Source organism: Rhinoraja longicauda, chromosome 19, assembly GCF_053455715.1.
Source record: "Rhinoraja longicauda isolate Sanriku21f chromosome 19, sRhiLon1.1, whole genome shotgun sequence".
NCBI lineage: Eukaryota > Metazoa > Chordata > Chondrichthyes > Rajiformes > Arhynchobatidae > Rhinoraja > Rhinoraja longicauda.
This window is the reverse complement of record NC_135971.1, coordinates 17349515-17368357: the sequence shown is the minus strand read 5'-3', so window position 1 is coordinate 17368357 and position 18843 is coordinate 17349515. Positions and strand designations below refer to the sequence as shown.

Genomic DNA, 18843 nt, shown 5'->3' with positions numbered 1-18843 from the left:
GATAGGATGGGCCGAATGGCCTGTCTATGATGTAGAATGTGATGTCATTCTTGGTAAACAATAGACAATAGGTGCAGGAGTAGGCCATTCAGCCCTTCGAGCCAGCACCGCCATTCAATGCGATCATGGCTGATCACTCTCAATCAGTACCCCGTTCCTGCCTTCTCCCCATACCCCTCACTCCGCTGTCCTTAAGAGCACTATCCAGCTCTCTCTTGAAAGCATCCAACGAACTGGCCTCCACTGCCTTCTGAGGCAGAGAATTCTACACCTTCACCACTCTCTGACTGAAAATGTTCTTCCTCATCTCCGTTCTAAATGGCCTACCCCTTATTCTTAAATTATGGCCCCTTGTTCTGGACTCCCCCAACATTGGGAACACGTTTCCTGCCTCTAATGTGTCCAATCCCCTAATTATCTTATATGTTTCAATAAGATCCCCCCTCATCCTTCTAAATTCCAGTGTATACAAGCCTAATTGCTCCAGCCTTTCAACATACGACAGTCCCGCCATTCCGGGAATTAACCTAGTGAACCTACACTGCACGCCCTCAATAGCAAGAATATCCTTCCTCAAATTTGGAGACCAAAACTGCACACAGTACTCCAGGTGCGGTCTCACCAGGGCCCGGTACAACTGTAGAAGTACCTCTTTGCTCCTATACTCAACTCCTCTTGTTATGAAGGCCAACATTCCATTGGCTTTCTTCACTGCCTGCTGTACCTGCATGCTTCCTTTCAGTGACTGATGCACTAGGACACCCAGATCTCGTTGAACATCCCCTCTTCCTAACTTGACACCATTCAGATAATAATCTGCCTTTCTATTCTTACTTCCAAAGTGAATAACCTCACACTTATCTACATTAAACTGCATCTGCCATGTATCCGCCCACTCACACAACCTGTCCAAGTCACCCTGCAGCCTTATTGCATCTTCCTCACAATTCACACTACCCCCCAGCTTAGTATCATCTGCAAATTTGCTAATGGTACTTTTAATCCCTTCATCTAAGTCATTAATGCATATTGTAAATAACTGGGGTCCCAGCACCGAACCTTGCGGTACCCCACTGGTCACTGCCTGCCATTCCGAAAGGGACCCATTTATCCCCACTCTTTGCTTTCTGTCTGTCAACCAATTTTCTATCCATGTCAGTACCCTACCCCCAATACCATGTGCTCTAATTTTGCCCACTAATCTCCTATGTGGGACCTTGTCGAAGGCTTTCTGAAAGTCGAGGTACACCACATCCACTGACTCTCCCCTGTCAATTTTCCTAGTTACATCCTCAAAAAATTCCAGTAGATTCGTCAAGCATGATTTCCCCTTCGTAAATCCATGCTGACTCGGAATGATCCTGTTGCTGCTATCCAAATGCTCAGCAATTTCGTCTTTTATAATTGACTCCAGCATCTTCCCCACCAGTGATGTCAGACTAACTGGTCTATAATTACCCGTTTTCTCTCTCCCTCCTTTCTTAAAAAGTGGGATAACATTTGCTATCCTCCAATCTACAGGAACTGATCCTGAATCTATAGAACATTGGAAAATGACCACCGATACGTCCACAATTTCTAGAGCCACCTCCTTAAGTACCCTGGGTAGCAGACCATCAGGCCCTGGGGATTTATCAGCCTTCAGTCCCATCAGTCTACCCAAAACCATTTCCTGCCTAATGTGGATTTCCTTCAGTTCCTCCATCACCCTAGGTTCTCCGGCCCCTAGAACATTTGGGAGATTGTGTGTATCTTCCTCAGTAAAGACAGATCCAAAGTAACGGTTCAACTCGTCTGCCATTTCTTTGTTCCCCATAATAAATTCCCCTGCTTCTGTCTTCAAGGGACCCACATTTGCCTTGACTATTTTTTTCCTCTTCACGTACCTAAAAAAACTTTTGCTATCCTCCTTTATATTATTGGCTAGTTTACCCTCGTACCTCATCTTTTCTCCCCGTATTGCCTTTTTAGTTAACTTTTGTTGCTCTTTAAAAGAGTCCCAATCCTCTGTCTTCCCACTCTTCTTTGCTATGTTATACTTCCTATCCTTAATTTTTATGCTGTCCTTGACTTCCCTTGTCAGCCACAGGTGTCTCTTACTCCCCTTAGAGTCTTTCTGCCTCTTTGGGATAAATTGATCCTGCAACCTCTGCATTATTCCCAGGAATACCTGCCATTGCTGTTCTACCGTCTTCCCTGCTAGGGCCTCCTTCCAGTCAATTTTGGCCAGCTCCTACCTCATGCCTCTGTAATCCCCTTTGCTATACTGTAATACTGACACTTCCGATTTTCCCTTCTGCCTTTCCATTTGCAGAGTAAAACTTATCATGTTGTAATCACTGCCTCCTAATGGCTCTTTTACTTCTAGTCCCCTTATCAGATCAGGATCATTACACAACACTAAATCCAGAATTGCCTTCTCCCTGGTAGGCTCCAGTACAAGCTGTTCTAAGAATCCATCTCGAAGGCACTCTCCAAACTCTCTTTCCTGGGGTCCATTTCCAACCAGATTTTCCCAGTCTACCTGCATGTAGAAATCTCCCATAACCACCGTAGCATTACATTTGTGACACGCCAATTTTATCTCCTGATTCAACTTGCACCCTATGTCGAGGCTACTGTTTGGGGGCCTATAGATAACTTCCATTAGGGTCTTTTTACCCTTACAATTCCTCATTTCTATCAATACTGATTCAACATCTCCTGGGTGGGTAAAACAAACAGAGCAAATTCCCCCACGGTGACCACCCACTGCTGATGGGAACCGGATATAGATGATCAATCTGCTGTGTGTGGGCCAAGTTCTAATTTCAATGTTAATCCCCACAATGTGGTCATGGCTGATCCAGCCCAGGACTGAACTCCTCTGCTTTGTTCCATTCCCTTTGATTTCAGTTCCCCAAATTTTCAAAAATGTATCTTCCCCTGGTATAAATATGTCTAACAGGTTAAACCTCTCAGAGTCTGTGGGTTGGAGAATCCCAGAGATTTACTGCCCTCTGTTCATTCGTGTTCCTTCGGATCAGATATAGATTCAGCCGTCGTAGTTTTGAGCTCTACAGAATACAAACACCTCTCTACATTCCGGCCAGGCAGTCCTGAGATCCCATAGATTATGTGGGAGGCCAATTAGTTTGGGAACAACAACAACTGGAACTGATGAAATATTTACTCAGTTCTCAATTACTGGTAAATGCAGCATTCATTTCAGAAATGTCACCCACCATTTTGTGACTGCACTTTCACTTCGCCAGACTGTAGTGTAACCCCTCACCTTCAGAAACACCACACTGTCCTTTTGATCCATCTGCTGCTGCAACTTAAAGATTTCCTCCTGAATGGAATTTAAATTCTCTTCAATTTCTCGAAGATTCTTCTCCATTGCATTTAGAATCTTCTTCTCTTCCTCCCGGATATCTATCAGTACATGCTGCTCTTTCTCAGAGAGAATCTGGTGCATTTCAGCAAACTCGGATGTGATCTTGGACTGAAGGTTGTGTGACTGTTCCTGTGAAATGAAAGGTGAAGATCAATATTTCATCAATATCTCAAAGTGTGGAGTCGTGCATTTTGGTGGTAGGAATAAAGGCATAGATTATTTTCTAGATGGGGGTCAGAATCCAGAAAATGGAGGTGCAAAGGGATTTGGGAGTGCTGGTGTTGGATTCCCAAAAAGTTAATCTGCAAGTCGAATCGATAGTAAGGAAAGCAAACTCTGTGCCAGCATTTATTTCAAGAGGGCTTGTACACAAAAGCAGGGATGTAATGTTGAGGCTCCATAAGGCGCTGGTAAGGCCGCATTTGTAATATTGTGAACAATTTTGGGCACCATATCTGAGGAAAGATGTGCTGGCTCTGGAGATGCTCCAGAGGAGGTTTACAAGAATGATCCCAGGAAAGAGTGGGTTAACCTATGATGATCGTTTGTCAGCACTGGGCCTGCACTCGCTGAAGTTTCAGAGAATGAGGGGGACCTAATTGAAACATACAGAATAGTGAAAGGTTTGGATAGAATGGATGTGGAGAGGATATTTTCACTAATGGGAGAATCCAGGACTCAAAGTCAAATTCTCAGAATTAAAGGACGCTCTTTTAGGAAGAGAAAGAGAAATTTCTTTAGTCAGAGGGTGGTGAATCTGTGGAATTGTTTGCCACAGAAGGCTATGGATATTTTAAAGGCAAATATAGATAGATTCTTGATTAGTACAGGTGTCAGAGATTATGGGGAGAATGATGAGAATGTGGTCTGGAAGGAGAGATAGGTCAGCCAAGATTGAATGGCGCTGCAGATGTCATGGGCCGAATGGCCTCGTTCTACTCCCGTTCCTTATGACTTTAATTCCCTGCTGCCTATTCCTTTTCACGTACCCATTAATTCTCATTCATCCGCCCACCACCCACATTCGCAGGGCTAATTTACATTCCCCGATTGACCACTGGGGACCTAAGATACTAGAAACATAGAAAATAGGTGCAGGAGTAGGCCATTCGGCCCTTCGAGCCTGTACCGCCATTCAATATGATCATGGCTGATCATCCAGCTCAGTAACCTGTACCTGCCTTCTCTCCATACCCCCTGATCCCTTTAGCAAAAAGGGCCACATCTAACTCCCTCTTAAATATAGCCAATGAACTGGCCTCAACTACCCTCTGTGGCAGAGAATTCCACAGACTCACCACTCACTGTGTGAAGAAATGTTTTCTCATCTCGGTCCTAAAAGACTTCCCCCTTATCCTTAAGCTGTGACCCCTGGTTCTGGACTCCCCCAACATCGGGAACAATCTTTCCGCATCTAGCCTCTCCAACCCCTTAAATTTTTTAATATGTTTCTATAAGATCCCCCCTCAGTCTTCTAAATTCCAGCGAGTACAAGCCTAGTCTATCCAGTCTTTCTTCATATGAAAGTCCCGCCATCCCAGGGATCAATCTAGTGAACCTTCTCTGTACTCCCTCTAAGGCAAGAACGTCTTTAGTCAGATTAGGAGACCAAAACTGCACACAATACTCCAGGTGCGGTCTCACCAAGGCCCTGTACAACTGCACGCTTGCTTTCAATGACTGGTGCACCATGACACCCAGGTCACGTTGCATCTCCCCTTCTCCTAATCGTTCACCATTCAGGTAATACTCTGCTTTCCTGTTCTTGCCGCCAAAGTGGATAACCTCACATTTATCCACATTATATTGCATCTGCTATGCATTTGCCCACTCGCCTAATCTATCCAAGTCACTCTGCAGCCACCTAGCATCCTCCTTGCAGCTAACACTGCCACCCAGCTTCGTGTCATCCGCAAACTTAGAGATGTTGCATTCAATACGGGGAGAAAAGATGAGGTACGAGGGTAAACTAGCCAATAATATAAAGGAGGATAGCAAAAGTTTTTTTAGGTACGTGAAGAGGAAAAAAATAGTCAAGGCAAATGTGGGTCCCTTGAAGACAGAAGCAGGGGAATTTATTATGGGGAACAAAGAAATGGCAGACGAGTTAAACCGTTACTTTGGATCTGTCTTCACTGAGGAAGATACACACAATCTCCCAAATGTTCTAGGGGCCGGAGAACCTAGGGTGATGGAGGAACTGAAGGAAATCCACATTAGGCAGGAAATGGTTTTGGGTAGACTGATGGGACTGAAGGCTGATAAATCCCCAGGGCCTGATGGTCTGCATCCCAGAGTACTTAAGGAGGTGGCTCTAGAAATAGTGGAAGCATTGGAGATCATTTTTCAATGTTCTATAGATTCAGGATCAGTTCCTGTGGATTGGAGGATAGCAAATGTTATCCCACTTTTTAAGAAAGGAGGGAGAGAGAAAACGGGGAATTATAGACCAGTTAGTCTGACATCAGTGGTGGGGAAGATGCTGGAGTCAATTATAAAAGACGAAATTGCTGAGCATTTGGATAGCAGTAACGGGATCATTCCGAGTCAGCATGGATTTACGAAGGGGAAATCATGCTTGACAAATCTACTGGAATTTTTTGAGGATGTAACTAGGAAAATTGACAAGGGAGAGTCAGTGGATGTGGTGTACCTCGACTTTCAGAAAGCCTTCGACAAGGTCCCACATAGGAGATTAGTGGGCAAAATTAGGGCACATGGTATTGGGGGTAGGGTACTGACATGGATAGAAAATTGGTTGACAGACAGAAAGCAAAGAGTGGGGATAAATGGGTCCCTTTCGGAATGGCAGGCAGTGACCAGTGGGGTACCGCAAGGTTCGGTGCTGGGACCCCAGCTATTTACGATATACATTAATGACTTAGACGAAGGGATTAAAAGTACCATTAGCAAATTTGCAGATGATACTAAGTTGGGGGGTAGTGTGAATTGTGAGGAAGATGCAATAAGGCTGCAGGGTGACTTGGACAGGTTGTGTGAGTGGGCGGATACATGGCAGATGCAGTTTAATGTAAATAAGTGTGAGGTTATTCACTTTGGAAGTAAGAATAGAAAGGCAGATTATTATCTGAATGGTGTCAAGTTAGGAGGAGGGGGAGTTCAACGAGATCTGGGTGTCCTAGTGCATCAGTCAATGAAAGGAAGCATGCAGGTACAGCAGGCAGTGAAGAAAGCCAATGGAATGTTGGCCTTCGTAACAAGAGGAGTTGAGTATAGGAAAAAGAGGTCCTTCTACAGTTGTACCGGGCCCTGGTGAGACCGCACCTGGAGTACTGTGTGCAGTTTTGGTCTCCAAATTTGAGGAAGGATATTCTTGCTATGGAGGGCGTGCAGCGTAGGTTCACTAGGTTAATTCCCGGAATGGCGGGACTGTCGTATGTTGAAAGGCTGGAGCGATTGGGCTTGTATACACTGGAATTTAGAAGGATGAGGGGGGATCTTATTGAAACATATAAGATAATTAGGGGATTGGACACATTAGAGGCAGATAACATGTTCCCAATGTTAGGGGAGTCCAGAACAAGGGGCCACAGTTTGAGAATAAGGGGTAGGCCATTTAGAACGGAGATGAGGAAGAACTTTTTCAGTCAGAGGGTGGTGAAGGTGTGGAATTCTCTGCCTCAGAAGGCAGTGGAGGCCAGTTCGTTGGATGCTTTCAAGAGAGAGCTGGATAGAGCTCTTGAGGATAGCGGAGTGAGGGGGTATGGGGAGAAGGCAGGAACGGGGTACTGATTGAGTGATCAGCCATGATCGCATTGAATGGCGGTGCTGGCTCGAAGGGCTGAATGGCCTACTCCTGCACCTATTGTCTATTGTCTATTGTCTATTGTCAATTCCCTCGTCCAAATCATTAATATACACTGTAAATAACTGGGGTCCCAGCACTGAGCCTTGCGGTACCCAACTAGTCACTGCCTGCCAATCCGAAAAGGACCCGTTTATTCCTACTCTTTGCTTCCTGTCCGCCAACCAATTTTCTATCCACCTTAACACTGAACCCTCAATGCCATGTGCTTTAAGTTTGTACACCAATCTCCGATGTGGGACAATAGACAATAGTCCATAGGTGCAGGAGTAGGCCATTCAGCCCTTCGAGCCAGCACCGCCATTCAATGCGATCATGGCTGATCACTCTCAATCAGTACCCCGTTCCTGCCTTCTCCCCATACCCCCTCACGCCGCTATCCTTAAGAGCTCTATCCAGCTCTCTCTTGAAAGCATCCAACGAACTGGCCTCCACTGCCTTCTGAGGCAGAGAATTCCACACCTTCACCACTCTCTGACTGAAAAAGTTCTTCCTCATCTCCGTTCTAAATGGCCTACCCCTTATTCTTAAACTGTGGCCCCTTGTTCTGGACTCCCCCAACATCGGGAACATGTTTCCTGCCTCTAATGTGTCCAATCCCCTAATTATCTTATATGTTTCAATAAGATCCCCCCTCATCCTTCTAAATTCCAGTGTATACAAGCCTAATTGCTCCATGGACCTTTGGCTAATTGGACCTTGTCGAAGGCCTTCTGAAAGTCCAGATACAACACATCGACTGGTTCTCCCTTATCCAATCTACTAGTTACATCCTCGAAAAATTCTATAAGATTCGTCAGACATGATTTGCCTTTGGTAAATCCATGCTGACCTTGTCCGATGATTTCACCACTTTCCTAATGTGTTGCTATCACATCTTTAATAACTGACTCTAGCATTTTCCCCACTACCGATGTTAGGCTAACTGGCCTATAATTCCCCATTTTCTCTCTCCCTCCCTTTTTAAAAAGTGGGGTTACATTAGCTACCCTCCAGTCCTCAGGAACTACTCCAGAATCTAAAGAGTTTTGAAAAATTATCACTAATGCATCCACTATTTCTGAGGCTACTTCCTTAAGCACTCTGGGATGCAGCCTATCTGGCCCTGGGGATTTATCTGCCTTTAATCCATTTAATTTACCTAACACCACTTCCCGACTAACCTGGATTTCCCTCAGTTCCTCCATCTCATTAGACCCCCGGTCCCCCGCTATTTCCGGCAGACGGTTTATGTCTTCCTTAGTGAAGACAGAACCAAAGTATTTGTTCAATTGGTCTGCCATCTCCTTTAAAGAGGAGCAAGATAGACCACTCGACTCTAAAAACTGTAGTCGGTCATGGGTAAATTTCAGCGCCATTTTAGTAAGCAGATTCTGTGTGCCGGACTGGGCTGTGTTTACAACTCTCTGCGATTTCTTCGTATATAAAATGTTTGCAAACAATTATTTTTGTTCAACTTCTTGGATGGGTTGATAGTTGACATCTATAACTATTTCTTGAAGAGTTGCTGCTTCGTGATCTTTAAACTTTGGATGTTACTGATTGAATATTTGCACGAGAGATCCACTGTCTGTATCAGGCCAATTGATCATATTTAATGAACTGATCATCTTTGCTTTCTCTGTTAATTTTAATTTCACCTCCATGAGCTGTATCTCTTTTTGTTTTATTTTAAAAAGTCATGGATGCAGAGATTAGGCATTTGCAAACAATAGAACTCTACTGTATCCACAATATAATTGAAAAGACAATTAAATTTATACTTAGAGCCAAGAAAATTTGAATTGGTGAATTGATTAGTTAAAAATCCTTGACAGCAATTAAAATGACCAATGCTGTCTGATGTGGTACAGAAGCTTGAATCCAATTCAAATAGACACAGTGGTGGAGTAAGTCACCGGGTCAGGCAGCATTTCTGGAGAAAAAGGATGGGTGATGTTTCATGTTGGGACCCTTCTTCAGACAAAGGGGGGAAGGTGAAGAGCTGGTATAAATCAGGGCCTGATCATTTCATTGGTTAGCTGACATGCGAAACAGTGCAACCCTGTATATCTTGCACATAAAATGATGTAAATCTTACCATGAATGACAGAAATAAAAAGTGTTATCCTTGTTTATGAAGTTCATTTATGAATGATGTAAAATTAAAGGGGATTGGTGCAATTTACTGCTAACCCACAAATGGGTCGTTATGAGATATTCACATTTGAAAAATCCACAAATCACAAAAAAAACAAGAAGGTGCCTATGTGATTTGACCAACTTATCGGTTGAATTTAAATATGATTTTTTTTACAGGTTGTCGGGTAGAGGGTAAGTATTGTGTCAATACATGTAACTCATTTTTCACAAAAGTGAGGGTCAGCGCCTCAATTATATGTTAAATTCAAAACTAAACTATGGTGGTAATGAGAATCTATGCTATTAGCTGATATAGTCATTTAGAGGTATTATATTTTGTTGTAGTAGAGATGGTTTCTTTTGTTGTTTTAGCTAATATAAAATGAATGCTTATTTTAGTGGAAAGCAGTAAGATGGATGCTTGTGGCAGAAATGTTATCCTTGGGAACAGAACGTGTTTGTCCCTTTACGAATGATAGAGTGTACAGAAGAGATGGGCTATTGTCCTCTCTCTCAACTCTGTCTGACTGCGAGTGCTGTGTATTGAAACAGTAAAGCAAGGTCATGCAGCTACGAGATTGCTCGTCTATAGAGATAAAAAAGTTTCTTTCTTAGTAACAACTCCTTATTTGGGTGCGTGTGAAAGTAGGAAAAGTTTTGAATCCACTCTAGGTAAATTGATGCGTTTCTCTAAAAACATGTGACTTATATTAATGGTTTGGTTTCTGAGCATGTGACCTGTATCAATGATTTTGTCTTCTCTGTAACCATGGGAATTGTATTAGATGTGTAATTGGTCCTTGATTTCTTTTTGTCACACCTCTCTTTTTCTGTATAAAAAGTAAACAATCGTGGAGAAGTTGTTCTTCCCCTCCCCTGAGTTGAGATCTTTTCAGACACTAATATTGAGTCTGGAGATCCTCTTGGGGAAGAACCCCATGGTGGAATAAATCTGATGTGCTAATCCAGTATCACGTGTGATTATTCAGACTGAAGGTAAAGAACTTGATTTAATGTACATTATTCATGTCTAAAGCTAGCACTTCTGTATAAGTGTAGGTATGTATGCATTACATTTTATTACACTAATGTAGAATGAAAATAATGGAAAAATATCTTGATATGTGTTCATAGTTATTTTATTAACAATATTAGGATTTCTGGAAATAAGTTTGATGTCACTGATTGCGAATGTGTATGGGTAGGCCCTAATGAAATGTATGAGAGAGAACAGTGATCATGATAGGGAGAACCATGTGCTGAGAAGTGTGTGAATGACTGATTTTATATTTTTGTATATATATATATATATACAGAGAAAAAGAGAGAGAGAGATTGAAAGTAAAAAGGTTGCCAAACAAATAATTAGAGGAAATCACTAGAAAGAAACTAGACATATATCTATGTGCGTATATATAAAACCCATAAAGGTCAAATCATGTGAAAAATAAGATGAAGAGAGAAATAGAGCATTGCTTTAAATCAAAGTTGCTTTTGATCCACGAGAAGGAACTTTGAGATCTATTTATCTCCATCTTGCCTCTCACACATAAACACACATACACAAACACACATTGATATATATACATATATATATATATATAAGTTAAATTTGTGCTCAGTGTGTGTTTGAGCAATACAAGGGAAACTGCACAAAAGAGGGGACTGGGGAGGAATGATGGGAGGGACATGGGCAGAAACAGTAAGAAAATAAAACCAGAGAAATTTAGCAGGGGAAAACATTTAAAAATAAAAATAAACTGAGTTGATAGATGAGATATTTTCTGCACTTTGATGGGATCATCACACATACTGTTCCCCCACAAAACTGATTACACTGCGAAGCCGGTTTTGCTTACTAAAATGGCGGACGTTCCGTTACGTACTACACTTCAGTAGACGCGATTTCGACGGAGTGGTTCATCTTGCTCCTCTAGTATTTTTGTTGGGGACGTGGAAGGAATCCGCCGCGGTCACAGGGAGAAGGCGTGAATCACACGGGCAACGCCCGAGGTCAGGATCGAACCCGCTCACCAGAACTAGGAGACAGCAGCACTACTTGTGTCACTGCGTTGCCCTGTTATTACACGCGTCACAGGGATCAAACCTGCACAACATCAGAAAATCGAAACTTAAAAGCCTCACCAGAACTCCAGAAAGCTTCTCTTTCTGTTGCTGCCCCATTTGCTGGATCCCTGATTTATATTTTGTGAGAGACTGGATGGAAGATTTCACCTGACCCTGGAATTGTGTTTGGGAATCAGAAAATTAAATTGTTGAACAGTAAAAATGGAATTAAAATGATGTGATTAAAATCGGTTTGCTTTTACCTTAAAGATTTCAACAGCTTCATCTACCGGCATGAAGCGGTGATCTCTGTGTTCCCGCGCATCTCGACAAACCAGGCAGATCAGCTTCTTGTCAGTTTCACAAAACAGCTTCAGTTTTTCCTGATGTTTCTCGCAGTGAAGTTTACTTTCCTTCTCTGGAATTATTTCCCGATTCAGGCTCAGTGTTCGAGCTTTCTCAGCCAGTCTCGCCAAGGCCCGATTCACCCTGAGGGTGCGGTCTGTAAACACCTCTCTACATTCCGGGCAGGAGTTTCTCCCCTCCCTGTCCCAACTCTGTGTGATACAGGAGCGGCAGAAGTTGTGCCCACACTCCAGTGACACCGGATCGGTGAAGAAATCCAGGCAGATGGGACAAACTATCTCCTCCGTTAAACTCTCGACCTGGTCTTTCGAAGCCATTTTAACTTCCTGGTTCAAAACGCGTTCCCTTTCGCGCAGCTGCTGAACCCTTGCAATCGGGGCACGGCTGAGGGGAGGCGGTGCTCAGCCCCGTCAATCACAGCCCTGACCAGCAAGTGGATGTTATTTGCAATAAGCTGCGGGTAAATTTCATTCCCTTAAACTAAACACATCAGTGTTTCCCATCGTGAATTGTTCATTATATTAGGCTGCACAATAATATTATTTCTACAGCAAACACTGTTGAAAGGTCTCGACCCGAAACGTCACCCATTCCTTCTCTCCCGAGATGCTGCCTGACCTGCTGAGTTACTCCAGCATTTTGTGAATAAATAACTGTTATTTTATTTAACAGTCTCATGTGCAAACTTGAATTCAACTCAATGAGCCAATGATGCTCTGTTGTCATATGAACCATGGGACAGTGAAATGCTTTGCTTTTGCATGCAATCCGGTAAAATACAGACCTCCCCCAGGCAGTACAGGGAGAGTCGCCACGTTACTGGCGCCGACAAAGTTGCGGGATGTTTCTGGAACTGTCTATATTTCCCCGCAGCGGCGAACCAGGTCCCGCCGCACGAGGCAGCAGGCGCCCCCGCGCCGCCCCCTTCCTTCTCGGCTCTGACGAGACGACATAGATTTTAGCACAGTGGGGGCTAATTTCAAGGGTCATGTTTTATCACACAGGGTGGTGGGTGCGTGGAACGCCCTGCTGGAGTGGGGGTAGAGACACATACGGTAGAGGCATTGCGTAGTCTGATGTGGGCTGAAGGGACTGATCTTGTTCGATGTGGCCATCAACTAAACCGACAGGTTCATTATAGCTCCCATTCCCAGCTCCTCCCCCACGACCATTAGGTTCTTCAACCGACCAGCAGTGCCCGCCTGTACCTGCCTTCTCTCCATACCCCCTGATGGCCTTCATAACAAGAGGAGTTGAGTATAGGAGCAAAGAGGTCCTTCTACAGTTGTACCGGGCCCTGGTGAGACCGCACCTGGAGTACTGTGTGCAGTTTTGGTCTCCAAATTTGAGGAAGGATATTCTTGCTATGGAGGGCGTGCAGCATAGGTTCACTAGGTTAATTCCCGGAATGGAGGGACTGTCGTATGTTGAAAGGCTGGAGCGATTGGGCTTGTATACACTGGAATTTAGGAGGATGAGGGGGGATCTTATTGAAACATATAAGATAATTAGGGGATTGGACACATTAGAGGCAGGAAACATGTTCCCAATGTTGGGGGAGTCCAGAACAAGGGGCCACAGTTTAAGAATAAGGGGTAGGCCATTTAGAACGGAGATGAGAAAGAACTTTTTCAGTCAGAGAGTGGAGAAGGTGTGGAATTCTCTGCCTCAGAAGGCAGTGGAGGCCAGTTCGTTTGATGCTTTCAAGAGAGAGCTGGATAGAGCTCTTAAGGATAGCGGAGTGAGGGGGTATGGGGAGAAGGCAGGAACGGGGTACTGATTGAGAGTGATCAGCCATGATCGCATTGAATGGCGGTGCTGGCTCGAAGGGCTGAATGGCCTACTCCTGCACCTATTGTCTATCCATGTATCTGTCCAACTACTTCGTAAATGTTGTGATAGTCCCTGCGCAACTACCTCCTACTGGACAATCTAGATACAGAAAAAAATGTTCCCTATGTTGGGGGAGTACAGAACCTGGGGACACAGTCAAAGAATAAAGGGGAGGCCATTTAAGACTGCGGTGAGAAGAAACTTTTTCACCCAGAGAGTTGTGAATTTGTGGAATTCTCTGCCACAGAAGGCAGTGGAGGCCAATTCACTGGATGAATTTTAAAGAGAGTTAGATAGAGCTCTCGAGGCTAGTGGAATCAAGGGATATGGGGAGAAGGCAGGCACAGGTTACTGATTGTGGATGATCAGCCATGATTACAATGAATTGCAGTGGTGGCTCGAAGGGCCAAATGGCCTCCTCTTGGGCTGTGTTCACAACTCTCTGCGATTAGTTCGTATATAGAATGTTTGTAAACAATTATTTTTGTTCAACTTCTTTGATAAGTTGATGGTTGACACCTAGATTCAAGATTCAAGATAGCTTTATTTGTCATCCAATATTGGACGAAATTCAGTCACCCACAGTCCAACAATAAAAGCATTAAATAAGCATTAAAATTACACAACCCCAAAAAAAACCCAAAACACAGTCCAACAATAAAAGCATTAAATAGGCATTCAAATTACACAACCCCAAAACCCCCAAAAACACAGTCCAACAATAAAAGCATTAAATAGGCATTCAAATTACCCAACCCCAAAAACACACAAAAAAGAAACATCCATCAAAGAAACATCCATCACAGTGAGTCTCCTCCAGTCCTCTCCTCACTGTGATGGAAGACCACAATGTCTTTCCCTTCTCCCGCTGTCCTCGCCCGCAGTCAGGTTGTTGTGGTTGGAGGCCGCACCGGACGGTCCACAGCGGGCCAAGCCCAAGGCGAATCGCAGCCGCTCCCGCAGCCTCCGAAGACGGCCGGCTCCGCCGATGATAAGTCCGATCCGGGGCGGGCGAACACGCTGCTGCTGCCGCTGTTGCTGCACGTCGGGGCGGTCGTGGCTCCCGACATTGAAGCCCCCGCCCAGCAGAGAAATATCCCGCGGCATATCTTAGGCCGCGCCGGACGGTGAAATGTCCTCGACCCAAGCCCCGCGATCCCGCAGCCTCCGAAGACGGCCGGCTCCGGTGATGGTAAGTCCGGTCCGCGGGCTCTGCGAACCAGAGCCCTGGAGGCCGACAGCTCCAGGAGTTGGGCCGATGGTAGGCCGCAGCAGGAACGGAGACACGGCCCAGAAAACAAAGGTCGGGTCTCCGTTCGGAAGGGACACTTATTTACAATGTTACAGTTCCCCCCCCTCCCCCCCACATACACACATAGTACACAAACACAAAAACACCACATCACAACTACAATTAAGACAAAAAAAACAACAAAAACACAAAGACAAATGGACCGCAGGTGAGCCGCAGCTGCTAGGGCAGCGCCGCCATTTGGTCTATATGACTATTTCTTGAATAGTTGCTGCTTCGTGATCTTTAAAATTTGGATGTTACTGATTGAATATTTGCACTAGAGGTCCACTCTATCTGTATCAGGCCAATTGATCATATTTAATGAACTGTTCTTCTTTGCTTATAAGAAAATAACTGCAGATGCTGGTACAAATCGATTTATTCACAAAATGCTGGAGTAACTCAGCAGGTCAGGCAGCATCTCGGGAGAGAAAGAATGGGTGACGTTTCGGGTCGAGACCTTCAGACTTCAGTCTTCTTTGCTTTCTCTGTTCCTTTTATTTTCACCTCCATGAGCTGTATCTCTTTTTGTTTTATTTTAAAAAGTCATGGAAGCAGAGATTAGACATTTGCAAACAATAGAACTCTACTGTATCCACAATATAATTGAAAAGACATTTAACCTTATACTTAGAGCCAAGAAAATTTGAATTGGTGAATTGATTAGTTAAAAATCCTTAAATGACCAATGCTGCCTGAAGTGGTACAGAAGCACGAATCCAATTCAAATAGACACAGTGGTGGAGTAAGTCACTGGGTCAGGCAGCATTTCTGGAGAAAAAGGATGGGTGATGTTTCATGTTGGGACCCTTCTTCAGACAAGGGAAGGAAGGTGAAGAGCTGGTATAAATCAGGGCCTGATCATTTCATTGGTTAGCTGATATGCGAAACAGTGCAACCCTGTATATCTTGCACACAAAATGATGTAAATCTTACCATGAATGACAGAAATAAAAAGTGTTCTCCTTGTTTATGAAGTTCATTTATGAATGATGTAAAATTGAAGGGGGATTGGTGCAATATACTGCTAACCCACAAATGGGTCGTTATGAGATATTCACATTTGAAAATTCCACAAATCACAAAAAAAACAAGAAGGTGCCTATGTTATTTGACCAACATCGGTTGAATTTAAATATGATTTTTTTTACAGGTTGTAGGGTAGTGGGTAAGTATCGTGTCAATGCATGTACACAAAAGTGAGGGTTTGCACTATATTGCACCGGCCCCCTCAATTATATGTTAAATTCAAAACTAAACTATGGTACATTACTCATGTCTAAAGCTAGCACTTCTGTATGTGTAGGTATGTATGCATTACATTTTTATTACACTAATGTAGAATGAAAATAATGAAAAAATATCTTGACATGTGTTCATTGTTATTTTATTCACAATATTAGGATTTCTGGATATAAGTTTGATGTCACTGATTGCGAACGTGTACGGGTAGGCCCTAATGAAATGTATGTGAGAGAACAGTAATCATGATAGGGAGAACCATGTGCTGAGAAGTGTGTGAATGACTGATTTTATATTTGTATATATATATTATTTGTTTTATATATATATATATATATATATATATATATATACAGAGAAAAAGAGAGAGAGAGATTGAAAGTAAAAAGGTTGCTAAACAAATAATTAGAGGAAATCACTAGAAAGAAACTAGACATATATCTATGCATATATATAGAAACCATAAAGGTTGAATCGCCTTTATGGTTTATGAACATCATTTGAAAAATAAGATGAAGAGAGAAATAGACGTTGCTTTAAATCAAAGTTGCTTCTGATCCGCGAGAAGGAACTTTGAGATCTATTTATCTCCATCTTGCCTCTCACACACACACATATACACAAGCACACATTCATATCTATACATATACAAGTTAAATTTGTGCTGAGTGTGTGTTTGAGCAATACAAGGGAAACTGCACAAAAGAGGGGACTGGGGAGGAAGGATGGGAGGGAAATGGGCAGAAACAGTAAGAAAATAAAATCAGAGAAATTTAGCAGGGGGAAAACATTTAAAAATAAAAATAACAAAAAAATGTGAGTTGATAGATGAGATATTTGGTGGGGTGACCAAAGTTTCAAGGAGATGTGCGGGTCATGTTTTATTACACAGGGTGGTGGGTGCCTGGAACGCGCTGCTGGAGTGGTGGTAGGGACACATAAGATAGAGGCATATGATAGCGGCATTGCGTAGTCTAATGTGGGCTGAAGGGACTGATCTAGTTCGATGTAGCCATCAACTAAACCGACAGGTTCATTATAGCTCCCATTCCCAGCTCCTCCCCCACAACCAGTGGGTTCTTCAACCGACCTGCAGTGCCCGTGTTTGGCCCATATCCCTCCAAACCTGCCCTATCCATGTAACTGTCCAAATACTTCGTAAGCGTTGTGATAGTCCCTGCGCGACTACTTCCTACTGGACAATCTACATACAGAATTTTTTTTCCCTATGTTGGGTAAGTACAGAACCAGGGGCCACAGTCTAAGAACAAAGGGGAGGCCATTTAAAACTGAGGTGAGAAGAAAATTTTGCACCCAGAGTTGTGAATTTGTGGAATTCTCTGCCACAGAAGGAAGTGGAGTCCAATTGACTGGAATTGAAAGAGAATTAGATAGAGCTCTAGGGGGTAGTGGAATCAATGGATATGGGGAGAAGGCAGACACAGGTTACTGATTGTGGATGATCAGCCATGATTACAATGAATTGCGGTGGTGGCTCGAAGGGCCAAATGGCCTTCTCCTGCACCGATTTTCTGTTTCTATGTAACAGTCAGCAGCCGAGGTCAGGGTCGAACCCGGGTCCCTGGCCCGTTGAGGCACCGGCTCTTCCCGCTGCTCCACTGCACCTCAGAAAAATTAAGTCTTCTCTTTCCAAATACCGTATACTGCCCAACCTGCTGAATGCCACCAAGGCTTTTTGGGGTTTTTTTCTTGGCAGTTTATGGGCAGACTCACATTCCAATCGACCATTGAACCGGAAAAACTAAAATAAAAACGCAGATGCTGAAAATCCTAAATGAAGTACAGTAAGATGCAAGAAATAGTCGGTAGGCTGGTTAGCTTATGTAGAGAAAGAAATGGAGTTAATGACTCAGGTTGAACACCAGTCGTCATCAGTGTTAGATCTGAAATGTAAGGTCCGTTTCACCTTGCTGTTGCTGCTTGTATCTCCCACCCCCAACATTCAGCTTTATTCTTCTCTCATCAAGTAATTTCCGATTTCATTCCTCTCTCCTATTTACACCACCCGAGTCAGACCTTTATAGACAATGGGTGCAGGAGGAGGCCATTCGGCCCTTCGAGCCAGCACCGCCATTCAATGTGATCATGGCTGATCATTCTCAATCAGTACCCCGTTCCTGCCTTCTCCCCATACCCCCTGACTCCGCTATCCTTAAGAGCTCCATTTAGCTCTCTCTTGAATGCATTCAGAGAATTGGCCTCCACTGCCTTCTGACGCAGAGAATTCCACAGATTCACAACTCTCTGAATGAAAACGTTTTTCCTGATCTCAGTTCTAAATGGCCTACCCCTTATTCTTAAACTGTGGCCCCTTGTTCTGGACTCCCCCAACATTGGGAACATGTTCCCTGCCTCCAACGTGTCCAACCCCTTAATAATCTTATACGTTTCGATAAGATCTCCTCTCATCCTTCTAAATTCCAGTGTATACAAGCCTAGTCGCTCCAGTCTTTCAACATATGATAGTCCCGCCATTCCTGGAATTAACCTAGTAAACCTACGCTGCACGCCCTCAATAGCAAGAATATCCTTCATCAAATTTGGAGACCAAAACTGCACACAGTACTCCAGCTGCGGTCTCACTAGGGCCCTGTACAACTGCAGAAGGACCTCTTTGCTCCTATACTCAACCCCTCTTGTTATGAAGGCCAACATTCCATTGGCTTTCTTCACTGCCTGCTGTACCTGCATGCT

General features: G+C 43.7%; 1 protein-coding gene across 1 annotated transcript in view; it reads left to right on the top strand.

Moving 5' to 3' along the window:
- LOC144602868 (pre-mRNA-splicing factor ATP-dependent RNA helicase DHX16-like) overlaps positions 1 to 18843 on the top strand; it is a 783352-nt gene that overhangs the window by 325617 nt on the left and 438892 nt on the right. The gene's annotated exons all lie outside the window — the stretch shown is intronic.